Here is a 26,810-nt window from a genome sequence, read left to right as displayed (position 1 = left end):
GAAGTTCATAGCCATTAGCCAATAGCTGCCCTTGCGTTGGTTTTTGTCCGTCGGACTAGCATACACACGAGCATATTTCTCGGTAGGAACTGGGTCCGACGGAGTTCTGGTGGAAAAATTTAAAACATGTTCTATTTCTAAAGTCCGCCAGATTTTTGGCAAGCAAAGGTCCGATGGAGCCCACACAAGATCGAATTGCTGTCAAAAAGTCCGGTCGTGTGTAGGTGGCATAACAATATATGCAAACCAAAACAATTTAAAAAACAGGAAACATATTATATCTCTTCAGCCTGCTTCATAATGGGAGGTCATAAACCAAGCAGGATGGTAAATGTTGTCAGTAGTTGTGTCGTGGATGTCATAGAAAGGGTCTCGGCTGGCAGGCATCAGCCAGTATGTATCGTAACAGTAAAAAGATGGTTCTCCTGGAAAAAAAAAATGAAAAGAGAGAACCAAGAGGAAAATGTTACTTTGAGGAGGAGAGTCCATAAACCCTCAACACCCCAAGGAGGACAGTGGACCGTAAATTAAATAAGCACTTGTCATTAAGAGGCTAAGGAAGAGAAAGGGAAAGAAGAGAGAGAGGAAAGGCAGAAGAAGTTGGGAGAAAAGCAAGAAAGAGATTGGGTGCAGGCAAGGGGACCACCATCACAGCCTGAAACCTAAAGGTCCAGAATCAGGAGACGATGGTATGAAAACGGGGAGAGCCTAAAAAGAAAATTCAAATAGACCTCGTGGCTATAAAAGCAGAGCATTTATCAGGATGTTGTGCTACCAGTTGGGGCCCTTCGTCCTTGTCTGTCTCTGTCCACTGTCACTGGTGTTGTGAGGGCTTGAGACGCCACCGATATCCCATCCTGTTGCAGGTCCTTGCCTGTATTCCACAGCTATTGTCAAGTTTATCCAGACTGTTGACGTTTTTTCTGCATGTGTCTGCACCTACCACTGGAGTAGTAGACTAGAGTTTTATATGTAAGTGAGTCTTACAAAACAACACATACAGTATCTCACAAAAGTGAGTCCACTCACATTTTTGTAAATATTTTACTATATCTTTTCATGTGACAATACTGAAGAAATTACACTTTTGCTACAATGTAAAGTAGTAAATGTGCAGCTTGTATGACAGTGTAAATTTGCTGTCCCCTTAAAATAACTCAACACATAGACATTAATGTCTAAACCGCTGGCAACAAAAGTGAGTACACCCCTAAGTGAAAATGTCCAAATTGGGCCCAAAGTGTCAATATTTTGTGTGGCCACCATTATTTCCCAGCACTGCTTTAAGCCTCTTGGGCATGGAGTTCGCCAGAGCGTCACAGGTTGCCCCTGGAGTCCTCTTCCACTCCTCCACCTTCCATTTTAGGATGCCCCACAGATGCTCAGTAGGGTTTAGGTCTGGTGACATGTTTGGCCAGTCCATCACCTTTACCCTCAGCTTCTTTAGCAAGGCAGTGGCCCTCTTGGAGGTGTGTTTGGAGTCAATATCATGTTGGAATACTGCGGCCCAGTCTCCGAAGTCTCAGAAGGGTGGGAGGGTCACAGTACCAATGGTGGTGCATCCATTAAGGGCGCACGGGTGCCGCCCTCTCTGTCACGGCAACCTCTTCTGTGCATGAATCTATCCATGGCTGCCGCTGCTACCCCCTATTCAGGCATCCAGCTCCTTTTCAGATGCCAGGCACCTGAATTCCAGCGGCAGGGGTGTTTTTTTTTGAAGCACCTGATTAGAGCCATAGGCTCTAATAGGCTTCAAAAAAGGTGGACTGCGAGCACAGAGCATTGCACTCGCAGTCCACCCAGATGTTTGTGTTAGAAAATGAATATTTGCTTTTCTAACACTAAACCGCCTCTCGGCCAATCAGGGAGTGAGGGTCTAATACCCAACACCTTATTGGCTGAAGGCACAGGTGCCCCAATTGGAAGCCTAGCAGAAGGAGAAGAGACGCATGGAGGACAGCATGTAGGACACAGGAGCCGTCCCCCAGCTCGCCGCCCTCACCCGCTGCCTGACCTGCCACCAAGATGGGGTAAGTGCTGGGCAGACAGCTAGCCCACGGGGGGCACAGTGGTAGCATTTATTGGGCACAAGTGGTTTCATATGATGGGCACAAGTGGTGGCATTTGATGGGCACAAGTGGTGGCATTTGATGGGCACAAGTGGCTGCATATGATGGGTACAAGTGGCTGCATTTGATGGGCACAAGTGACTGCATATGATGGGGCATAATTGGCTGCATATGATGGGGCACTGTGGATGCATTTGATGGGCACAGTGGCTGCAATTTAGGCACAGTGGCTGCATTTGATTGCACAGTGGCTGCAATTTATGGCACAGTGGCTGCATTTGATGGACACAGTGGCTGCAATTGATGGTACAGTGTCTGAATTTGATAAGTGAGGCACCAGCTGCCACTGCACAGTACATGTTGGTATCCATGGTTCCCTCAATGAACTGTAGCTCCCCAGCGTCAGCAACAATCATGCAGCCCCAGACCATGATACTCCCACCACCATGCTTGACTGTAGACAATACACACTTGTCTTTGTACTCCTCACCTGGTTGCCACCACACACACTTGACACCATCTGAACCAAATACAGTGCCTTGCGAAAGTATTCGGCCCCCTTGAACTTTTCAACCTTTTGCCACATTTCAGGCTTCAAACATAAAGATATAACATTTTTATTTTTTGTGAAGAATCACCAACAAGTGGGACACAATTGTAAAGTGGAATGAAATCTATTGGATTTTTGAAACTTTTTTAACTAATAAAAAAATGAAAATTGGGGCGTGCAAAATTATTCGGCCCCCTTGCGTTAATACTTTGTAGAGCCACCTTTTGCTGCGATTACAGCTGCAAGTCACTTGGGGTATGTCTCTATCAGTTTTGCACATCGAGAGACTGAAATTCTTGCCCATTCTTCCTTGCAAAACAGCTCGAGCTCAGTGAGGTTGGATGGAGAGCGTTTGTGAACAGCAGTTTTCAGCTCTTTCCACAGATTCTCGATTGGATTCAGGTCTGGACTTTGACTTGGCCATTCTAACACCTGGATACGTTTATTTGTGAACCATTCCTTTGTAGATTTTGCTGTATGTTTGGGATCATTGTCTTGTTGGAAGATAAATCTCCGTCCCAGTTTCAGGTCTTTTGGAGACTCCAACAGGTTTTCATCCAGAATGGTCCTGTATTTCGCTGCATCCATCTTCCCCTCAATTTTAACCATCTTCCCTGTCCCTGCTGAAGAAAAGCAGGCCCAACCATGATGCTGCCACCACCATGTTTGACAGTGGGGATGGTGTGTTGAGGGTGATGAGCTGTGTTGCTTTTACGCCAAACATATCGTTTTGCATTGTGGGCAAAAAGTTCGATTTTGGTTTCAGCTGACCAGAGCACCTTCTTCCACATGTTTGGTGTGTCTCCCAGGTGGCTTGTGGCAAACTTTAGATGAGACTTTTTATGGATATCTTTGAGAAATGGCTTTCTTCTTGCCACTCTTCCATAAAGGCCAGATTTGTGCAGTGTATGACTGATTGTTGTCCTATGGACAGACTCTCCCACCTCAGCTGTAGTTCTCTGCAGTTCATCCAGAGTGATCATGGGCCTCTTGGCTGCATCTCTGATCAGTCTTCTCTTTGTCTGAGCTGAAAGTTTAGAGGGACGGCCAGGTCTTGGTAGATTTGCAGTGGTCTGATACTCCTTCCATTTCAAAATGATCGCTTGCACAGTGCTCCTTGGGATGTTTAAAGCTTGGGAAATCTTTTTGTATCCAAATCCGGCTTTAAACTTCTCCACAACAGTATTACGGACCTGCCTGGTGTATTCCTTGGTCTTCATGATGCTCTCTGCGCTTTCAACAGAACCCTGAGACTATCACAGAGCAGGTGCATTTATACAGAGACTTGATTACACACAGGTGGATTCTATTTATCACCATCAGTCATTTAGGACAACATTGGATCATTCAGAGATCCTCGCTGAACTTCTGGAGTGAGTTTGCTGCACTGAAAGTAAAGGGGCCGAATAATTTTGCACGCACCACTTTTCAGTTTTTTATTTGCTAAAAAAGTTTAAATTATCCAATAGATTTCATTCCACTTCACAATTGTGTCCCACTTGTTGGTGATTCTTCACAAAAAATACAAATTTTATATCTTTATGTTTGAAGCCTGAAATGTGGCAAAAGGTTGAAAAGTTCAAGGGGGCCGAATACTTTCGCAAGGCACTGTAAGTTTATCTTGGTCTCATCAGACCACAGGACAGGGTTCCAGTAATCCATGTTCTTAGTCTGCTTGTCTTCAGCAAACTGTTTGCAGGCTTTCTTGTGCATCATCTTTAGAAGAGGCTTCCTTCTGGGATGACAGCCATGCAGACCAATTTTGATACAGTGTGCAGCGTATGGTCTGAGCACTGACAGGCTGACCCCACACCCCTTCAACCTATGCAATGCTGGCAGCACTCATACGTCTATTTCCCAAAGACAACCTCTGTATATAACGCTGAGCATGTGCACTCAACTTCTTTGGTTGACCATGGCGTGGCCTGTTCTGAGTGGAACCTGTCCTGTTAAACAGCTGTATGGTCTTGGCCACTGTGCTGCAGCTGAGTTTCAGGGTCTTGCCAATCTTTTTATAGCCTAGGCCAGTGATGGCAAACCTTGACACCCCAGATGGTTTGGAACTACATTTCTCATGATGCTCATTCACTCTGCAGTGTAGTTAAGCATAATGGGAAATGTAGTTCCAAAACATCTGGGGTGCCAGGGTTCCCTATCACTGGCCTAGGCCATCTTTGTCTAGAGCAACAAATCTTTTTTACAGATCCTCAGAGAGTTCTTTGCCATGAGGTGACATATTGAACTTCCAGTGACCAGCATGAGTGAGTGAGAGTGATCACACAAAATTTAACACACCTGCTCCCCATTCACACCTGAGACCTTGTAACACTAATGAGTCACATGACACCGGGGAGGGAAAATGGCTAATTGGGCCCAATTTGGACATTTTCACTCAGGGGCGTACCCACTTTTTTTTAGATATTAATGGCTGTGCGTTGAGTTATTTTGAGGGGACAGCAAATTTACACTGTTGTACAAGCTGTACACTCACTACTTTACATTGTAGCATTGTAGCAAAGTGTAATTTCTTCAGTGTTGTCCCATGAAAAGCTTTAATAAAATATTTACAAAAATGTGAGGGGTGTACTCACATTTGTGAGATAGTTTAACAGTGTTGTTTCCTACCCATGCTGATCTGGCGACCTGTTCCATTTTTTTTCCTGTAAATATGGGATTCCCTGATCCTTACTGAGAAGCTGCTGGCGACTGTGTGGTTTATATATCCCCTATTCTACTATGCACAGAGCGCTGATCAGCTTGCCTATAATAGTTTGGACTCCCCTCAGATATGTACCCCTGTGGTCCTTCATTCAGAATGGGGTCACTCTAATACAGGAGGTGTGTTATTGGTCATATCATGAATTAAAAACCAAGGGAAAAATGCCTAAAAAAAAGAAAACAAATGCAGCCACTACATTTAAAGATCGGTAAGCTGCAATCAGGGGCGGACTGACCATTCGGCCACTCGGGCACTGCCCGAGGGCCCTGGGCCACTAGGGGGTCCCATCAGGGTTGCCAGCCTCAGTAAAACCAGGGACAGTATGTAAAAATTTGTGGTTTTTTTACATCTGTCTCTGAAGTGTCCCTTACCGACATCCTTTTGGTCTAAAAATCCAGAGATTATAGCTGCCCCACCTCTCCAGGTACTTCTCAGCCAATAGAAACATGTCTGTGTATACTGTGTGTACAGGTATGTGTATACTGTGTGATTGTGTACTGTGTGTGTATACTGTGTGGTCCCATAATCTCTGATTGCCTGGGGGCCCTATAATCTCCTATTGGCTGGGGGCCCCATGAGTTGTCAGTCCGCGCCTGGCTGCAATGTATTTTTGATTTTGGCTTTAATACCATTTTAAAGAAAAAACTATATGATACACAGTGGTTTAAATGTAATCCAGTTATGATTTACTTCTACTTTAAGTTTAAAATACTGTACTTTCAGAGAAAGAACAGTTATAATTTTGACCTATCCCCTTTGAGTTAAAGCAACCCCTATTCTTGTCCTAAATGCATACTTACCTGAATCAGGGGACACAGGAGACACTTTGGAGATGGCACAACAGAAGTCATTAGAGATCAATAGTGCAGTCCTGGCAAAGGGAAAGGAGTATTTGTTTAGGCTGAATTATTATATCAAATACAATGTGCTTAAAGCCCAACCAAAACTCTTTTTTTTTTCTTCTAGTGTGGAACTTTAGTTAACGTTTTGTTGATAGCTATGTTCCCATTTCGGAGATTTACTTTTTCTTCTTTTCTGTTTTTGGGTGTCAGAACAGGAAGTTAGGGAAAATTCCCCTGCATTGTCTCCATCTGACAGATGTCAGATCAGGAAGCAAGTGCAATTTCCCCAAGGGGGACACATCAAGAAATAACAAATATTTTTTTCTAGTAGAACAAGGACGTTTTATAAACGGTGTCAGAACTTTATAGACTGTATATGTGTCACTATAACTGAGATATCCCCTTCTTTTCTGTCCAAGCAACGGAGGCTATTGGTGGCCTACAGGGCTACCAACAGCTCAAATTATTGGAAGGTTCATCAGGTACTGGCTGAAATTTGCACCATATATATCCAGCTTTAGGATATAGGAAGCAAAAGGTGCTTGAACTTTATACTTGCAGCAGTTCTTTTTTTTTTTTGTGACAGTCACTTTAACACATAACCTGACCGTTGGAGTCCTTAACCCTCACAACAACCTTAAAGCTAACCTTTACCCCCCCAGATCATCTAAAGCTCTGTGCATGGCCACTACCCACCCACAATATTAATTGACACTTTTTTTAGCTCTTTTTTTCACACTTTAGGTCTAGCTCTGCACACCCGCCTCCACTCTTGCCTAGGTGGGAATGACTTATCTCTACTGCTTCTGCCTCCTCCACATTCTATATGCCAAGAGGCTGCAGGAATAGGAAATGAGTGTGACCATTGGGTGGAGGTGTGGTTGTCATAGGAGGCCAGCTGCCTGAACTCAGAAGAGGCAGCCAGGTTCCAATGACTGAGGAGAACCAAAGACTTGGGCTGCTGTACCCGATCAGTGGATCCCGGCAGAAAAAAGCTAGATCCTTTGGGCAGGTGAGTATCAAAATCCAGGGCAATGCTGCATGACAGGTAAGTGGAGTTAAAAAAAAATAAAAAAATCAGAGGAGCCACTGAAGTTCCTCTTTAATGTTTGTCCAAACCCCTAAACTTCAACCCTTAATCTTTCCCCCCCAAGAGCCCAGTTTACCCTTGTCAATTTTCTTGCATTTTACTTCTTTTAATGAATTCATATAATAAATGAAAGCAATCAAAAATACACAAACATTCACATAAACACACATATAAATGCAAAAAAGAATGTGTAATAAAACACATGTTGCATATGCATAGGTTTTAAACCATAACTCTTGACACTGTACCAGTCTCTTAACCCAAACATGACACTTAGCCCTTGTACACCCGGCCGGAGATTCCGACAACCAAATCCGACGGATTAATTCCAGAAGAGCTCCGGAAGTGATGTTGCATACACACGGTCGGACTAAGTTGTCGGAAAATCCGATTGTACATAACGTGATGACGTTATTTCGTTACGACGGGACGACGTTCAGGCTAGTAGCCAATAGCTTTGGTCTAGGAATTATATCTGAGCATGCGTGGCACTTTGTCTGTCGGAGTAGGCTACACATGATTGGAGTATGTCCGATAGGAGCATTTTGTCTGGCAAGTTGGAAAAATTGGTCCGTCGGATATTCCGACGGAAACAGTCCAATGTAGACCACACACAGTCGGAATATCCGACAAAACGGTCCGATAGGAAACATTCCGACGGAATCTCCGACCGTGCGTACAAGGGCTAAGAGAATATATAAACCCAACCTTTTTATATTCCTGATATGTGCTTGTTGTACCATGCACTTGTATGAGAAAGTATCTTGTTCTCTTTGTATTGCTTCCTTTGTGTGAAATATCTGGTGTTCTTGCTATTCCCTCTGCTTTGCTATTAAAAAATGACCACGCTAAGCCGAAGAGCACATCCATCTCAGCTAATCCAATGATCAGGCTTGTGCTGACACACCCCATTGCACAGCCTTTTACTGGGAAGATTAGTGTACTGCTGTTTCTCCTTCCCCACCTCCTTATGCAGCTGAGAACAGAGGGAATGGGAATGCTTATAAAAAAGGGGAAAAAAGTATTTATAATATTTTTCTAAATCTATATCAATCTTGTTTTGCGTTTCATTTCTATTTTAAACTGAATGGATTGCTGTACAAGGTGATCGTTTACAATCACTGATAAAAACTTAAACACTATTGCTTGAGAGCAGCTGTGGTTTAATGTGAGCTCATATGGGTGACTTAATAAGCATATGAATAAACAAGCAACATTTTCCCATGCCTATACATTTCTTACATTTGACCACAGTATTTAACCACTCTCAACCTTTGTGTGTCTTCATAAATAATATTGCTTCTTTCGGTTTGAGCTTGGGTTCAATCTTTACACAAAATATCAAGCAAAGTAGCGGTAAAACAGAATACTCATGTTTAGATAATTTTATTATACAAAAAAAATCAACTGAAGGCTCCCTATCAAAATGACTCCTTCTTGAACATGTAAAAGGCAACATTGTTGTCAGCCCACCCTTAACCATTCATACCAACACTTATCAACCACAGCAGTACTGGTGCTGATTATAAAGTGTATGCAGTCTGTAACGGTTTGTCTCAGGTCTGGGGCACAAGCTGAGCAGAAAGCTGAACCAGCAAGGATTGAAAATCAGCATATTACCCGTGGACCAGGATAAAAGTTCATACTAATGATCCTCAACAGAACTGTCCCCAAATAAACTAGGTGGCCCATAAGGCCTCCATGTGAGGCATACTCATCCAGTAAGCTTCCTGCTAGAGGAAACATTCCAAAGCTCTGATACGCCAGAAAGAGACTAAATTGACGGCATTGCTTAAAGTTCATAAACAGATCCCAACCTTAGATTTACCTGGCAGGATTGACACGGTGAGACTGGAACTTAATCTCTACCCAACTACAAAAGCGCAGAAGCACTTGTGTTGGACTAATGCAAACTTTTATCACCAGGCTGATCATCCTGAGAATCCACTGATGGTTTTTAAGAAGTTCCAGGAATTTTATGAAAAACTGTATCAAGACCCTCAACCTTCTGGCCAACAGGATTTCAACAGTTTTATTTCAAATTTACTTATCCTGTCTTTCTTGGATGCCCATTGGAAATTATTGGGTGGTGATATAACTCTCTCAGAGGTGCTCCAGGCAATCAAACAGGCTAAACTTGCTAAGCCTCTGGGCCCAGATTTAATTAAATTAATTTAAAAAAAAGTGCTCACATTTTAGCTCCTTATCTGGTTTCCTACTTTAATGCTTTGAGAGAGGGTGGTTCTTTTGATGCATATTCTAATAGAGCTTTTATCTGTTTGGTCCCAAGGTTGCAGAAAGATCCCTGTGAAGTGGCCAATTATAGACCAATTTTGCTGATTAACTGTGGTCTAAAATTATTGGCAAAAATGTATTCTTCTCGATTGAATAATTTCATAGCCAATTACATTCATATTGACCAAGATCAGTTTTGTACCAGATTGCCAGGCCTCTGACCAAATACGGTGATATGATATCAGTGCTTCACACCCCCTGGGACAGTGTGGGCATGGGGAAGGGTATGTTGCTCTCTCTTGATATATGGAAAGCATTTGATAGCATTTCTAGCACTTTAGAATTTTGCATGGGTGGAACTTTGTCCCTTTGTTTTTTTCTTTTCTTCAGGCCCTTTATAGCAACCCCTCTACATGTATTCAACTAAGGGGTTATGCCTCTGATGCAATTTCCATCCGGTCAGTTACTAGGCAGGGGTGCCCTCTTTCTCCAATTCTATTCGTTATTGCCATTGAAACTCTGGCTGTGGCAATCCATGCCCATCCGGACATCTTGCATATAGTCAGCGGGGGCAGGCAACAAAAATGTGCATTGTTCACAAATGATCTGCTCCTCTTTGTAACCTCACCGCGTACTTCCATACTGTCAGTTCTATTACAGTTCTCTTACATCTTTATGTAAGTGTAAAAAAAAAAAAAGTTAAACATTAGATATCAGTATGTAGTATGACTACAATATTTTATTACTTGAAATTCATTATTTTCTAATCATAGATACATTTTCCTCTTCACTCACCCCAGAAGAAGTAGAACAATTGTACTCCGAAATGCATTATGTGCAAAGAAGATGTCCTATGTGTTTACAAATATGGTGACAATATCCGATAGTATTTCAATAATCATTCAATAATCAATAATCAATTGTTTCATCTCTATATGTACATTTTAAAATGTTCAATTATTAATAAAAATCTTTTTTCTACTATAAATACCTTGTATACTCTATATATACTCCAGAGCATCATGAATGCTGCCCTCATAGAGGCGGGATGCAAGGTATTCTATAGATCGTACCTGGTGCCAAACCGACTCTCTAAAATGTATCAGGGGACCTCCTCCTTGTGCTTTAGGCCCGATACCATGTTCCATTCATGGTGGACCTGTACTAAAGTCCAGTTTTGGATAAGTTTGAACCCTGATTTATTCTGACAGTGGCTCTTCTAAATGAACCTGTCGCCGATGTTCCTAAGCACACTCAGACCTTAATGGATCATGCTCAATGAAAAGCTGGTCAGCATACGAAAGGACCGTTTTTTTTAGGTTTGACTGTGTTTTGGATCTCTGGATCAAATACCTCCGGCTCATTGAAGTGTGCGGACAGGAGAATTGGGCTTTCGGACGGACTATCCGTCTTTCTTGTTTTTTTGTTTTTTTTGCTTTTCTCTACCTTTTCCTTTTTCTACCCTCTTTTCTCTTCCTTGATTCTACCTAGCTATTTTGATAGGTTGGCTGGCTATTGGGTTGTGGAGATGTTGAGATGATATTCCTTTTTTGAGTCCCCAGCGTAGGACTGTTGCCCGCTTTGACAGGGTACTTTGTTGTTACGTTGAGATTGTACTCTTCTACTTTGCTTCTTGGTGACTTTGGAAGATGTCTTGGCATAACACTTTGATCTTTTTACGTTTGTCATTGATATATTCTACCTGCATTGTGAGACTTTTATTATTCTTTGATATCTCAGTATGCTTACAATATGTGTATTTCTTGGAAAAATCTTAATAAACATATTGAAACAGGAAAAAGTTCATATTGACATGAACGAAACGCGTCAACTGTAGATGTCCCTCACCTTTGCTGTGCCACCCTGGGATTCCCAAGACAAGCAGACTATTCAATAAATAGTTAATTATCTTTAAGATAACCATCAAGCAGATATAAAAACACCATCAATATTTTAACACAGTGGAACCTTCGGTTAACGAGTAATGTGGTTAACGAGTGTTTTGAAAGACGAGCAACTTTTTTTTTTTTTAAATCCTGACTTGGTTTGCGAGTGTTGTCTCGCAAAACGAGCAGAATTCAAGCTAATGTGGTGTGCAGTACCACATTTGGCCAGAGGTGTGGAGGTGCCGGTGACACTTGGAACGGTTCGGAGCCGTTCAGAAATACTCGGGAATACTTAGTTTCCGAGGGTTTCCGAGTTCAACTGAGCTGTCCCCAAGTATTCTTTTTATTTTTGGTTGGAGGCTTGCTTTAAAAGTAGGCATAAAGCTTTCTTCCAGGGGTACAAAATCCCTACTGTGTAGTCTACAATGCATGATAGGAAATGCATTGAATCTGCAAAGGATGCATTGTCCTCTGGTCACGCTGCTGTAGCCATGCCTATAATACATATTTTGGGACAGATTGCCAAGATTAATTTAGATGTTGTATACATTGATTTACATACTGTTTTAAAGAACAAAGCAGCCCGTAGATGATTAGCTAGATTTCCCCATCAACACAATCAGTGTTGATGGGGGAATGCCTCCTGCAGTGCAACTGTGTTCAGCTGGCAGGGGGCGTGGAGAGCCTTCCCAGCCTGCAGAACACAATGATTACTGCTGGCCGCTATAGCCGGCAGCAGTAATTGAATGTAAAAAATACAACCGCCTGGTCTTACCCAAGTCGATCCCTGCTGAATTGATCAAATTTCGATCCATGTATGGCAGGCTTTAGGCACAACATCTCAAGAAACAAAAAGGTTCTTACAATGAAATGGCTTGAGGAGAGGACACTGGGGGAATGAGGAACTCTCTCCAGACTTGTGTCTGTGTCACCTGAAGACTGGCAGTAGTCTCCTGCTGAGCACAGATTCCATTTTTGTAACTAAACACTTAATTAAAGGTTAGTGATACTGGATGTGACCTCAGGACAACAAATTGTGATAAATAAGGAAGCAAAGCTTTTCACATTCACTACACTTTGTAGAAGTTGAAATAACTGCACTTTCTGGTCACAGATTGCTCATTTCCTCCCCTTACCGTAAAAACATTACTCTCTGTTTGGTCTTTTCTCCCAATCTGATATTTTCCAGTATATGTCAGGTATGTTTTAATACCATTTTTCTCCATTTGATGTTACACAAAGAGAGATTACAGAAAATATCCACTTTTATCATTGCATCATAATTAATCACAATTGAACTTGCACAAGCCACGTATTTTCTATTTTGTATTTTTCAGATATAAAAAGGTATAATTGTTTAATTGCAGACACATGTGGTTCATCCTGTCTTCTCTAAGCATGAAATACATTAAGTAAATTATGTCCTGCAAGAGGCATCTTTGGGGCGGTGCGGGATGTGGTGTATACACCGTTCCCAAAATGCCCTGCCCATTAACATGAATGGGCAGCGTTGCCGAAGCACCTGCAAAGCGTTTCGGCAGCCAACAGCAACACGGGTGCTTTTAATCATTTCTTCGGGCAATAGCGGGGGTTAAAAGCCCGCCAATATAACAGCAGTAAAGCACTGCTAAAACCAGGGGTGCTTCACTGCTAACACTTCCACTGCCCCAGTGTGAAAGTACCTTATCTTATTCCTCTGTCACTTTGCTCTTTCCTCCTATCAGCATGTGGTTTGTTAGAACATAAACATTGCAGCACAACTAGGGTTGTCACCTCATCCCTTTAAAGCTGAATGCATATTATTTAACACAGGTTCTGTGGCTAATTCACTTAGTGCCTTATCTTCATTAAAATAGTCTCAGACCCTGTGCAATTAATATGTGTTTGGTTTTAAAGGGATGGGATGGCAACCCTAAGCACAACAGATTGGTTGATCTCCTGGTGTTGTTTCTCCCTCTCCCAGTTTGAGCTCTTCTGTACAAAAACTGCAGTAGAATGGTACCATATTATTTTTTAAAGATACCTACATATGCTCTAAAAACACATTTAAACTTGTTTTAAAGGCTGAAGGTAATTTATCTTCATGCAATCTATGCATGAGGGTAAAAAATATTCTGTGTGCTACACCCTCCACAGCCCCTCCCCCCATACTCACCCAAGCCCCCTCTCAATCCAGCAATGTGCATTTGAGCTTCGTCTGTCCCAGGTCTCTCTCTCCTCATCAGCTGAGACAGCAGCAGGAGCCATTGACGCCCACTGCTGTCGATCACAGCCAGTGAGCCAATGATGAGAGAGTGAGGGGGAGGGGCCGAGCCCGGCTCTATGTGTCTTATGAACGCATAGAACAGGGCTCGAGAGCAAGCACACACTAGTGCCCTCTTAGCAAGTGGCTTGTTATTGGGGGCACTGATGAAGGGGAAGGAGCACAGATGGGGGACCTGTGAAGAAGAGGATCTGGGCTGCTCTGTGCAAAACCACTGCACAGAGCAGGTGAGTATTTTATTTATTTATTTTAGCTGCACCTTTAATACCACTTTATTAATGTACTGTATTACTGAATACAGAGTCACAAAAAAAAAAAATACATGTACAGGCCATTTTGATTTATTATTACTAAAATCTCTTTTCCATTTTAGTCTGTACAAGCCATGCATTTCCAAAATCTAAACTAACAAATTGGAATATGTCTTCATTGTAACCATGAACAACACAAGAATTCCCCAGTTCACTGTCCCACCTAAACAAAAGTTAAAGCTGAATGTGAATAAAGAGCTATATTAAAGGTATATGTCTCCAACATATGTATTTCTAGTATAAGAAAAAAGAATGTTAACTGATGTATATGGTTGCAATTGTTTGCTGTAATTCTAATCATAAGAATATCAAGAGTATGAAAATAAGGCTGAAACAAAAAACTCAGCAATTATGATTCTTTTTCTTATTTCTCTTATATCTATTTTTTTTTTCTTTCCACCCAGAAATGATTCACCTTGTTATTGCCTTTTACTTCTCATATCATTTGAAATGCAAATTATGACTTAGTCACATCACTTTCCAGAAACATGCGATAGACCGTTGTATGGTGCTGGTTGGGAAACGAAGCTGATCAATCAGATAGAGTTTAGCAGGGCTGCATTCTATTAGCAATGAACACTTGATATGTAATGTAATCAGCACAGTGTGGATGAACACAGACTGAGCTGGGCTCTTGAAAGGTTAAGGCTTCCCAGAGATAGCTGTGCCTTTCCACTTTTCATGCCGGGATCGGAGCTTTACCAAATGGCTAGCTGGAGGTGTTATTAAAAATTTACAGGGAGAAACAAAGGTGTGCTCCAATATCTTGTGTTGCCTTCTCTACTGTTACTCTAGCAAACAAAGGGTATTAAACCTGCTTCATGAATAATGTGTTATATAATATGCAGCATGCATTTTTAATACTGCTAGGTAATAACATTAACAAAGATATTTTGCAATCTTAAAATGTCACATACTACCCAGTTCAGCAATGTGTACAGATTGTAGTTCAATTCACACTGTGCCACATTCACACTTTAACTGTATAGAATATGTAAAGTTAGCGGTGAGCTATAGATGTGCAGCAAACCATTTATAGAGTAAGGATGTTCAGTCTAATTTTACCTTTACTTTTAACTTTACCTTTACCAGTTCTTTACTTTATGAATTATGCCCAATGCTAACCTTAAAGTGGTTGTGAAGTCAAATAAAGATTACTGCCAGCCCCTCTGTTCTACTAAGCTAAACTACACTGTGCACATGTTTGTATAAAATTATGCTTCTAAATACCTTCTGTCAGATCTTTTCTGGTCAGTCATGTGACCTCTGGCTACTCTTCTCCCCCCATCTCCAGGCTACAGCGGGAAGGGCTGTGATTCCACTCTGTTATCAGCTGGGAGGTCACGTGACTTCCGCTCAGCCTCTCCCACTGTAACCCTTAGATCAGGGGAGGAGAGCGGCCGGAGGTCACATAACCGACCAGAAAAGATCTGAAGGGAGGTATTTAGAGGCATAATTTTATGCAAACATGTACACAGTGTAGTTTAGCTCAGTAGAACAGAGGGACTGGCAGTAATCTTTGACTTAACTGCTACTAATGGCAGCAGGAGGGGAGGGGAAGATATCACTCATAGTCTCACACACAGGAGCTGACAGGCAAGAAGGGAGATAACAGGGGCCGTGTCCGGAATGGCCGACTGAGAGGACGCACATTAAGTGAGCTCTGGCTGAGTGTCCCGCTCTATTGACTTGATCCCTGCAATCTAGCTGCCCTGCTCGGTGTATCACCGCACGATCGCTCCCCGAAGGGGATGACCAAAGGACAGAGCTCTTCGAACACCCGGAGGAGCTCCGCGGCAGCTAAATCTAAACCCCGGACTGATTCGGGCCCTCTCGCAGGCCCGCAGCCTCTGCAGCACATGGCGTCTCAGACAGAGTGCCCGGACCCTGCCCTGACGGAGCAATCAAACTTCGCTGCGCTTATGCAGGCGATAACGACTTGCCAAACCGCCCTGACGGGTAAGATAGAGTCGGTGCAGATGGATGTCGGCTTAATCCGCCGCAACATGGACACTTTTTGCGCCCGGCTGACGGAGGCAGAGCGCCGGGTGGGGGACGCGGAGGACACCCTGAGGGAGCACTCCGGTGCTATCCGCACACTGCTGACCAGGGTTAAAAGCTTGGAAAGCAGAGCAGAAGACTCTGAGAACCGGAATCGGAGGAATAACCTCCGCATTGTGGGATTACCGGAGGGAGTGGAGGGTGCAGACCCCCAGGCCTTCACAGAGCGGCTGCTACGAGACCTCCTGCCACATGCGCAGTTTTCACCATTCTTCGCAGTGGAGAGGGCACATAGAATGCCTGCTACCCGGGGACCCCCGGGAGCTCCTCCACGCACGTTCATCCTCCGCCTGCTGAATTATCGTGACCGGGACCAAGTCATCAACAAGTCTTGCGGGAAGCGAGGAAGGCTGAGACCCTACAACATGCGGGCGCACGAATTATGATATTTCCGGACTATTCCGTTGATACACAGAAACTACGGATATCAGAAAATACTTACGTATTAAAAAGGGCCCAGGCGCTACCTCTAGTGGCTAAAGAGAGATGTGTGCATATATGTGTACATACATAAATAAATAGATACACATACAGCACCACCGACTAGAAAATCCCAATAATTGTTGATGATAAGACCCTCCAACATCCGCTAGTTAAATGCAGGAGAGTGGAGTAGACAAGGAAATTGGCTAACAAACCATATAATTTTACCCAGATGGCAAAAAATATATATTCAATGCTAGTTATTAGGTTGCTACCTCTAGTATACTAAAGATGATGCAGACTATATATATCAGACCAATCCCATGAGTGCATGCATAAACCACTAGGTCCAACTCGTGTAGCCAAATGCCCACTGAGCAGGCTAGTCACATCAGAAATATATATAGACCTGAATAAGAATTAATAAAATGAAAATAAAGATAAATTATGACTGTGCAAACACATAAATGCTAAAAATATATGAAAAGTGCTACAATACGCAAAATGCTGAAAACCACAAATGTGCAAAGATGCAAAAGTGTGCAAAAAGTGCAAATGTTATACAATAATTAATCACATAGAAAACTGATATAATTGTGACAAAGGAAACCAGATTAAATTAAGTTAAGGATAAAAATAAGAACAGACTTAATGCATAACGTCCATAGGTGAATTCATACATGAAACAAATAAAACAAATAATAATGTCCTGGAGGATGCAGTCCAAGGCAAAGAAGAAAAAAATTATGTATGCTCAAAAATCTTCAAGTAGGTGCAGGTTAAAGTGACTGGTGCTCAAATATATATAATTCAGGTGACTTCTGTGCTCACCCCCTCAGCTCCCCACTCACCGGAACTTAGTACCCACGAAGGGCAGTCAGGCATGTAAGTCTCAGACAGCAGGGACTGGTTCACAGAAAGGAAAATCCAAAGGAGGCAATTTTCCACTCTTTACTCCTTTCTTGATGTGTAGAGAGGGTTTTTTTGAGCTGATGCTGGTAGATCAAAAATGTCCTCAGAAAGAAAAAAGGGGGCTCCTAGTGTAGTAATTCCAGGTCTCAAGGTTAATTTTAAACCATAAGCTTTATTGGTTAACACACCAGAAAAAAGTTTTTTTAAAAAACAAATTGCATAACCCCTAGAGGGGATAGTATACAAAAAAGGGGAAAATAAATTACAGTCCCGGGATGACTATAAATAAATAAACAGGATCTTATTGCAAAATAGTAGAAAAAATAACAATTGTAAACCATAGGAATAAAAATAAAAATTAAAATTAAAAATGAAGGTTAATTAAAAAAGTGTAAAAAAAAAAAGAAAAAAGAGGGGGGTTGTGTTTGCACACCTCCTCTCGCTGATCAGAGATAGTCCTATGTGGACAAATATAAGCAGGGGGAGAGTCCTAGGTGCAGCTGTCTGTACCGTGGGGTCACAATAAAGCGACTCCCAAACGTGACTCTTTAGCAAAAGGTCATTCACCGCTACTCCTCTCGGGGGAATAATACCCTCCATAGTGGGCTGAGACTGGCAATGCACAGCCGGAACAGTAAGCACACACGCGTACAGAGAAAATAGCGTGCGCTCCACCCTGCGTTCCACCCAAGCTCGAACAATGCGGAAGTGGTGTGCGTGGTGTCCGGAGATTTTAATATGGCGCCTGCTCTCTCTGTAGATAGATTACAGGCTGACGGCGCGGGGGACTCCCCCTTGCTGCGGTGGATGGGGACGTACGGACTAACTGATGTATGGAGATGGAAGTGTCCGGGTGTTAAGCAATTCACGTGCCACTCTGCCACACATGCTACTTTTTCCAGAATTGATTTAATGTTGGCTTCGGATATGTTGATCTCTCACACCCTTGGGATAGAAATCCTACCTAGAGGCATATCGGATCATGCACCCCTGTTGTTACAGCTGGAGATGGGTCTTCCGCCTGGGCTTGCCTTGTGGAGGCTCTCGGGTTACTGGGTGACTGATGAACGGGTGGCCCCGGAAGTGGCGGTGGAGTTGGGAGCCTTCTGGGGACATAACAAAGGCACAGCTGGGCCGCCTATACTATGGGACACATTTAAAGCCTATGTTAGAGGGCAGTACCAAACGTCCATTGCTAGAGCTAGGAGGAATACCAGACTGGCATTGGAGGTGGCGGAGGGGCGGGTGTTGAGGCTTGAGTCCAGTTATGTGCAGGAGGGAGATGAAGCAACCTATGCGGATCTCCTGAGAGCACATAGGGAAATCTCGCTGCTCCGCACTGAAGCCACTAGGAAAATCCTTCTCAACCAGTCGCAATGCATATTTGAGCAGGGTGAAAGGACAGGTCGGCTTCTGGCCTGGTTGGCCAAGGAGCGATCGAACGTTTCCCATATAGCTCATATCAGAGGGGAGCAAGGTGAGCTGATTTCCAATCCGCAGCTAATCAATGGTCGTTTTGCGCACTACTATCAAGCCTTGTACACGTCTAGGGCCACGGCCGCCCCTGAGGTACTGGATGATTTTCTGGACCGTATGGCCCTTCCGGTGCTCTCTGAGGCGGACCGTATCAGATTGGATAGCCCCATTGCGCTTAAGGAGGTACAGACGGCGGTGGCTACACTCCAGTCGGCGAAGACCCAGATGGGATTCCCGCTGAGTTTTATAAAACCAACGCTGAACTGGTGGTGCCCCAGCTACACGCCCTGTTGCTCTCCATGCTGCGGGAGGGGGAGCTACCGGCTACGATGTCCGAGGCAATCATTGTAGTGATTCCCAAACCTGGCAAGGACCCGAGTCTGTGCTCCTCATACCGCCCAATCTCACTACTCAATGTAGATGCTAAAATTGTCACTAAAATCCTAGCTACTCTACTCAATTCGGTCATTCTAACACTGATTCAGGGTGATCAGATGGGGTTTATGCTGGGCAAGGGTACCGACATAAACCTCAGACGTTTGTATACTCATATTTCCCTTGCTGCCGCTGAAGATTCACAAAAAGTCGTCGCCTCATTGGATGCCGAAAAGGCGTTTGACTCGGTTGAGTGGCAGTTCCTTTGGAAAGTCCTGGATAGGTTTAACTTTGGACCCCAATTTGTCTCCTGGGTTAAACTTCTCTATAGGAATCCCACTGCCAGAGTGCGCACCGACGGCCTACTGTCTGAAGGCTTCTCATTGGGTAGGGGTACAAGACAGGGATGCCCTCTTTCCCCCGGCCTGTTTGCACTTGCCATTGAACCCCTGGCGGTGCTTTTGCGTAACTCAGTGGAGATGAGGGGGCTGTGGGTGGGACCGGTGTGTGAAAAAATTTTGCTTTATGCGGACGACACACTCCTTTATCTTCCAGATGCTTCCTCGACATTGGAAACAGCCCTTAAGCTCATAGACAAATTCGGCTCCCTCTCAGGGGTGCGTATCAATTGGGACAAGTCTATACTGTTTCCCCTGTCACCCGCTCCCCTCGTTGTATCTGCCCATACCTCACTGCGGACTGTAGATAAATTTCGCTATCTGGGCATAGAGGTTCAGAGGGAGTCCAGGGAGTATCTGACAGATAACGTCTATCCAGTCCTACAGAACCTGATGGCTAAGTGCCAAGTATGGAAAACTTTACCCCTCACACCGGTGGGGAGGGTCAATCTGCTTACGATGACGTTTCTCCCGAAATTTCTATATGTCTTTTGTAATACCCCAGTCCCGATCCCAAATTCCTTTTTCAAGAAGGTAGATCAGGTGGTGAATACCTTCATATGGGCTGGGGCGACCCCAAGGATAGCGCAAACTACCCTCCAATTGCCCCTGTCCCTTGGAGGTCTAGCCCTTCCCTGCCTAAAGGAATACTATTGGGCAGCTGTACTGGTCACGGTGCGGTGGTGGTTCAAGCAGCTCCGCTCTAACCCGTCTGTCAATTTGGAGGTGGCGATTTTGGGCTCCCATGCTGCGTTGAGTACCTTGGTATATAGAGGGCTGAAGGCTCACCCTGAGGTCATTACCCCTATGCGAACCACGCTTCGGGTTTGGGCTCAGGTTGCGACTCGATTGAACCCGCCCGCCGCAGTGTCGCCACATACCCCACTATGGGGGGATCCACGACTGAAACATCTCAAATCGGTCCCAGACCCCGCTCTATGGACTAGATATGGTGTCACAACTCTGCAACAGGTGATGCCTGGGGGCTCACTTATCCCTTTTGATTCCCTTCCAGAATGATTTTTCGCTATATACAATGCCATGCCCTAAGAGCACAATTTCCTGCAGGAGTAAGCCTGCTCTCCAATAACGTCGAGAGATTTCTCATGGCCCAGGAGGCGGATCGTGTCCTCTCCTCTCTTTATCTTAGGATCTCGACGGGGTCGGCCGGGGGGGGACCTGGCCTCTTCCAGAAATGGCTGGAGGACCTCCCCACCCTGGCGACTGATGATTGGGAAGAGGGGCTACAACAATACTTGCCACTGATGATATCAGCTAAGGACAGATTCATACAGTTGAAATTTATTCATAGGGCGTACTATACCCCGCAACACCTGTCTAGAATATACCCGGGATACTCGGATAGATGCCCGAAGTGTACCACTGAAGTGCTGTCTTTTTTGCATGTGGTGTGGGAGTGCCCGGTTATAAGACTATTTTGGGAAGGTGTGGTGCGGGAGATTAACGAAGTTGGGGACCTCTCGATGGGCTTGGATCCGGTAGTCTTATTATTGGGCGTGTGTGACAGGGTGGTGCCGAATACACATAAACAGCTGTTTGTGTTTTATGCAGCATTTTACGCCAGAAAGGCTATCCTTATGCAGTGGAAGAAGTCGGACCCACCCAGTATAACCCACTGGAAGGTCTTGATTGATTCTGCCCTTGCGCTGTATAAGCTTACTTATATGAGTCGTAAATGCCCTAAAAAGTTTACTAAGATCTGGGGTTGTTGGGTGCAGGAGTGAGGCACAAGCTTGTCTGCTCTTACTGAAATAGTCCTCAGTTTTATGGGCCCCCCGTTTCTACGGGCCCCCCCTCTCCTCGCCCTGACTTAATGTAGAAGGTCGAGTATTCGATTTGGATTAAATGGCCTGGACGGCTGCAACAGCCAAACTAAAGCGTTGTCCCCTATGAATACTGGATCGGATGTGGGGAGGATGTGATCTGCAGAATGTGACTGCTAAATCTGTCTATACGCTATAAGCTACTGAACGATTTTGCTCTGCTGATTTGTGTTTTTTTTTTTCTTTTCTATTTAACGCTTGTTACGTTGTATTTTATATTTCATATGTAAAAACATGCTGTGATGTACTGCTGTATCCGTTCAGAGACCAATAAAAACATTTCTGTTAAAAAAAAAAAAAAAAGAAGGGAGATAACAGAGGCATGTAAACTGACCACAGTATCCTGGATCAGCAGCTATAATTACCGTGGTCAGGTTGCATAAAGGGACACAGGAACAGGCAAGATTAACCAGATTTTTTTTACAGTATAGAAAGGGACAGAGTAGACAGCACTAGCACTGTGCTGTTTTACCTGCTATAAGGGAACAGTATTTTTTTAGGGTTAAAACCTCTTTAGTACTGTTTAGAATTATTTTACATTTATTTGTTCTTGTTTTTTGAGATGAGATTATCTTATGGCGTGATGCTCTAGTTACATTGCAACCAATCAGTTACCTTTTGTAGCCTGAGGTTCATGTGGGTTTCCTGAAACCTGGTGCAAGGCTTCATCCAATTGAGGGCCCTAGAGTGCACTGTGAAGTGCGCAGTGCATTGGGGGAACTCAGGGGGCAAACATTCCTTTCGAAAACCCTGCAAATTTGTGTGTTCGCTGAACAGGTGAACAGGCAATGTTCGGGCCGTACCTTTACATGGCTCGAACTGTTTGCCCAACACTACTTTGTGAGTACTGCAGCACCCCTACTGTAACATATGCATCTCTATGGTGAGTGATGTGAAAATTACACAAATCAACTGCTCTGCCAAACCTTTCGAAAAGCCACGGATACATTTTACCTTGTAAAATGTTCAAATCTATCCAAGAAAGTTCAGTAAATGTTTTTAATTCAATGGTGCCACTATGATGTGTTTGGTGTAAACTATCAGTGTCAGGGCCGGATTAACATAGGGGCTATTAGAGCTGCAGCTCCAGGCCCCTTTCTCAATATAGGCCCATTTGCCAAAAAAAAAAAAAAAGACTTCGAGAATTGTAGCTCGGCGATCAGGAGTCACAGAGACCCCACCTTTGGGGGGTAGGTAGCTAAAGACCCACTCCAGCACTGGTTCAAATATGGGGCTGTTATCATCTATGGTTCCGGAGATACAGGGCTCCTTGCGCAGCCTGTCAGAAGCTGCATACAGAGCGACAGTATAAATACAAGCTGGAACACTCTGCAGCAGACGGAGAGGATGAACTCACAGTGCTTATAATAATTATTTGTAGATAACTTATGATAATTAACCCCTTGCCACCCAGGCCCATTCTGAGACTTCTCTCCTACATGTAAAAATCATCATTTTTTTTATGCTAGAAAATTACTCAGAACCCTCAAACATTATATATTGTTTTAGCAGACACCCTATGGAATAAAATGGTGGTCTTTGCAACTTTTTATGTTATACGATATTTGCGCAGCAATTTTTCAAACTTTTTTTGAAACTGTTTCATTCATTCATTAAAAAAAACACTAAAGTTAGCACGATTTTGCTTTACATTTTTTACAGGTTACATGTTTAGAGTTACAGAGGTCTAGTGCTAGAATTATTGTTCTCGCTCTAACAATCATGGCATATGGAAGCTGTGTGTATCTGACTCTGATACTAACCAGAGCCTACCCAGGGACTGACTAGTATCTCTCCCCAGCCTGTCCCCACACACCCTCTCACCTGCTGACCTGTGAATGGGGCAATCACTCCCGCAGTGTTATTGTGTTCTGCCAGTCAATACAATGATTAGTGTTGCTAACTATAGCTGGCAGCACTGATTGTTTTGGGGAAAACCTGACAGGCTGGTTGTACTCAAGTTGGTTAATAGGTTGACTTGTGTAAAACCAGCTAGCCCATACATAGATCGACTATGGCTGGTCTCTGCTTAATTGGTGTAATTTCAATCCATGTCTGGCCCACTTAACCACTACGCAGTCCCTAAACATCCTTCCACAAACCTTTACATTTTTCCTTCCCAGATTACTTCATCCTCCTCTCCTATACATAGTGCCCACTGTCATACTCTCCACACTTCTCTCCTATACATAGTGCCCGCTGTCATACTCTCTACACTTCTCTCCTATACATAGTGCCCACTGCCATACTCTCTACACGTCTCTCCTGTACATAGTGCCCGCTGTCATACTCTCCACACTTCTCTCCTGTACATACTGCTCACTGTCATATCCTACACACTCCTCTCCTATACATAACGCCCGCTGTCATATCCTACACACTCCTCCTCTCTTGTAAATAGTGCCCACTGTCATATACTTCTCTCCTGTACATATTGCCCACTGTCATACCCTCCATACTCCTCTCCTATACATACTTCTCACTGTCATACCCTCCATACTCCTCTCCTATACATAGTGCCCACTGTCATACCTCCAACACTTCTCTCCTATGCATAGCACCCACTGTCATACCCTCCGCACTCCTCTCCTGTACATACTACCCACTGTCATACCCTCCGCACTCCTCTCCTGTACATACTACTCACTGTCATACCCTCCATACTTCTCTCCTATACATAGTGCCCACTGTCATACCTCCAACACTTCTCTCCTATACATAGCGCCCACTGACATACTCTCCACACTCCTCTCCTGTACATACTACTCACTGTCATACCCTCCATACTCCTCTCCTATACATAGTGCCCACGTCATACCCTCCCTCCACAATCTTCTCCTGTAATTACTGCTTACTGTCCTACTCTCCACACTTCTCTCCTGTACATAGTGCCCACTGTCATGCCCTCCACACTCCTGTACATATTGTTCACTGTCATATCCTCCACACTCTTCTCTTATACATAGTGCCCAATGTCATACCCTCTACACTCCTCTGCTGTGCATACTGCCCACTGTCATACCCTTCACACTCCTCTCCTGTACAAAGTGCCTTCTGCCATACCGTCTGCACTCCTCTCGTGTACATAGTGCCCACTGTTAGACCCTCCACATTCCTCTCCCTCACCTGCACATACTTCCCACTTGTATACCATCCATACTCCTCCCCTATGCCTCTTACCCACAAAAACTGTTCTTTAAAATTATACTGAATATCCTCAATGTTACCAGCTCTAGAATGGGCACTTTTGTCAGTTCAACTAAAGGAAACCTCACAGTCCTCATATTTGTTCTGCCCCATTATTAGTACTTATTTCATTTTGTAATTACTATTGTGATGTATAGAGGAACACGGGGGATGTCAGCTACTATAAATATAGCACTTGTAAAGAAAAGCGTCCCTGAAAATATTTTTGAAATGTTGACAACTATGCACTTAGGCACTGCCCAAGGGCCACAGGGTCAGTAGGGGGCCCCATGAGAGGCTCGTGATATTAAAGCGGTAGTAAACTTTTCTAACATTATGACTTTTTAGAGGCCCTGGGGTAGGTTATGCCATAATGTGCAAGTATGCACAGCATATTAGCACATTAGGGTACACTTAAATTGTCAGACTGAGCCCTCCAGTGCTGTGCTGTGATCAACCGGCGGGGCCCCGGGCACTTCCATCTTCACCCGGTCTTCCTTCTGGGTTCTGTGCCTTCGGTCACTTGCCTTGGCCAGGCTGCGTTGATGTCATTCCCATCCTCTCTCTCTCACCCCCCCCTTTCTCTCACATCCTCCCTCCCTTACCCCTCTTTCACCCCTTTCTCTCTCTCTCTCTCTCTCTCTCTCATCCTCCCTCTCTCTCTTTAATTTAATTTGTTATCACAAAAAATAGTTTGCATTTTTATTTATTTATTGTTTATAAAAGGCCCCACCAAAATCCTCAGCACCAGGCCCATGATGTTCTTAATCTGGCCCTGATCAGTGTAGGTAAGCCAATATCTGGGGAGTCAGAGCATTACAACCAGTTCAGGTTGGGAATGAGTGGTGGCCTGTTGAAGGAGGGTCCATCTGCTTGGTGGTTGTAGGGAGGTTCTCCCAGTTACACACACCTGGTAACCTAGACCCCCCATGAATCATGAGCATTGGGTGCTTGGCAAGACCCCTGTGGACTAGGCTCAGAGCCATTAGAGACAGAGAGGCCTTTTGTAAGTGTGTATCTGCTTTCCAATATGTCTCTAAGGCTGATTTGAATGTGACACTTGAACCATACAGTGAACCAGATGGAAGGTTACAAGAGTAAAATACCTTTCGATTCTCAAGCCTTACATTGATTCTAGTCAGTAATGAACTCTCCCTGAAATTCCTGGCTCAGACCCTCCAATAAACAAGGGGTGTGAGAGGAGTCCCGCTCCTTTTCCCCTTAACCACTTGCTTACAGGGCACTTAAACACCTTCCTGCCCAGACCAATTTTCAGCTTTCGGTGCTCTCACAATTTGAATGACAATTACTCAGTCATGCAACACTGTACCCAAATGAATTTTTTGTCCTTTTTTTCCCACAAATAGAGCTTTCTTTTGGTGGTATTTGATCACCTCCGGGGTTTTTATTTTTTGCGCTATAAATGAAAAAAGACCGAAAATTTTGAAAAAAAACGCATATTTCTTTGTTTCTGTGACAGAATTATGCAAATTATTAATTTTTCTTCATAAATTTTGGTCACAATTTATACTGCTACATGTCTTTGGTAAAAATAACCCAAATTAGTGGATATTATTTGGTCTTTGTGAAAGTTAGAGAGTCTACAAGCTGTGGTGCGAATCGCACAAAATTGATCACATCTGATGTACTGGTGGCCTATCTCGCTTCTTGTGACCCGAACAAGCCAGGAAAGTACAAATACCCCCCAAATGACCCCTTTTTGGAAAGTAGACATTCCAAGGTATTTAGTAAGAGGTATAGTGAGCTTTTTGATGTTGTCATTTTTTTCCCACAATTCTTTGCAAAATTAAGATTTTTCATTTTTTTTTTTCTCCACAAAATTGTCATTGTAATAGGTTATTTCTCTCACGTGGCATGTGTATACCACAAATGACACCCCCCCAAAAAATTCTGCTACTCCTCCTGAGTATTACAATACCACATGTGTGGGACTTTTTCACAGCCTGGCCACATAGAGAGGCCCAACATGCAGGTAGCGCCATCATGTGTTCTAGGAACATAAGTTACACATCTAACTTGTTGACTATTTATTACACTTTTGAAGCACCAGGACAATGACACGTGACACTGATGACAGATGGCACTGATACGTGGCAATGATAACAGGTGGCACTGATGACAGATGGCACTAATATGCGGCACTGATGAC

This window comes from Lithobates pipiens, unplaced genomic scaffold (genome assembly GCF_037356315.1).
Source record: "Lithobates pipiens isolate NorthernLeopardFrog02 unplaced genomic scaffold, aLitPip1_a1.2 Scaffold_23, whole genome shotgun sequence".
In the NCBI taxonomy this organism is placed as follows: domain Eukaryota; kingdom Metazoa; phylum Chordata; class Amphibia; order Anura; family Ranidae; genus Lithobates; species Lithobates pipiens.
This window is presented reverse-complemented; position numbering follows the sequence as displayed.